The 1,278-nt window shown below is 44.7% G+C and overlaps 1 protein-coding gene across 1 annotated transcript in view; it reads left to right on the top strand.

Annotated features, from left to right (window-relative positions):
- Positions 1 to 1,278, top strand: part of LYG1 (lysozyme G-like 1) — an 18,006-nt gene that overhangs the window by 15,459 nt on the left and 1,269 nt on the right. The gene's annotated exons all lie outside the window — the stretch shown is intronic.

Here is a 1,278-nt window from a genome sequence, read left to right on the forward strand (position 1 = left end):
AGTATAAGAGGAAAGAAGGTCTCTTGGCAGTTGAAATAGAGAAAAGCATCTGTTTCCTCCCCATCCCTGGGCAATGGAACATCTCGGTGTAAAACCCGATTGTATGTTCTGTTTACTGAGAAAGGAGAAAACCGCCTTAGGGCGAAAGGTGGGACTTGCTAGTGGCAAGGCTGCTCTTTATGCACTAAAAAGGTTTATGGAGATGTTTACATATGCATATCAAGGCACAGCACTTTTCCTTAAACTTATTAATGTCACAGAGATCTTTATTCATATGTCTTACTGCTGACCTTCTCCCTACGATGATCCTATTATCCTGCCACCTCCCTTTTTCTAAGACGGTAAGGATAATGATCAATAAATACTGAGGGAACTCAGAGACCGGTGCCCGCGTGGGTCCTCTGTATGCTGAGCGCTGGTCCCCTGGGCCCACCTTTTCTTTCTTTGTACTTTGTCTCTGTGTCTCGTTTCTTTTCTCAAGTCTCTTGTTCCACCTAACAAGAAACGCCCACAGGTGTGGAGGGGCAGGCCACCCCTTCATTAATCTATGAATAGATTAATCTAATCACCTCTTAAAGGCCCCACCTCTCAATACTGCCACATCGGTGATTAAGTTTCAACATGAATTTCACAGGGGACAAACATTCAAATTATAGCACCGGTCTTTTGCATTTTTGCATGACAGTAGCTATTCTAACCGGTATAAATAGCTTTACTGTTTGATCTCCAGGTGCCCTTGGAGAGTCAGGTCAAGTTCTTGACTTGGCCGCACAAAAGAGTTGGGGCACGAGTCCGAAGTAAAAGTAGGCGAAGAAGTTTATTGCAAAGCAAAAGTACACTCTGGTAGCTGGGTGGAGAATGAGACAGCCTCATGTGACATGGGGAAATCCCTTCAAGGAAAGCTTATATGATTATTCGTATGAGAGAGGGGATGGCTGTTGCTGTTATGCATGTTTCGGGGTCTCCTGCATGCACGAGTGCTATTGCTTTGCATGCTAGCACGTATATCGCGTGTCTCCGCATGTGAATTCTCCACCTAGGGGTGTGCTTTTTTTTCACTCTTATAATGAGCATAGGTCAACCCAAGGATACTCATCATGGGTTTCTGTGCTTGCATGGATCTGGGGATTTTCCCTTCTGTTCTTTGTCCTGCTTACCGCAGTTTTTTTATTTTTATTTATTTATTTTTAGACAGGGTCTCACTCTGTCACCCAGGCTATGCAGTGGAGCAATCATGGCTTACTGCAACCTCTGCCTCCCAGGCTCAATCGATCCATC

This window comes from Mandrillus leucophaeus, unplaced genomic scaffold (genome assembly GCF_000951045.1).
Source record: "Mandrillus leucophaeus isolate KB7577 unplaced genomic scaffold, Mleu.le_1.0 Scaffold9, whole genome shotgun sequence".
Taxonomy (NCBI): domain Eukaryota; kingdom Metazoa; phylum Chordata; class Mammalia; order Primates; family Cercopithecidae; genus Mandrillus; species Mandrillus leucophaeus.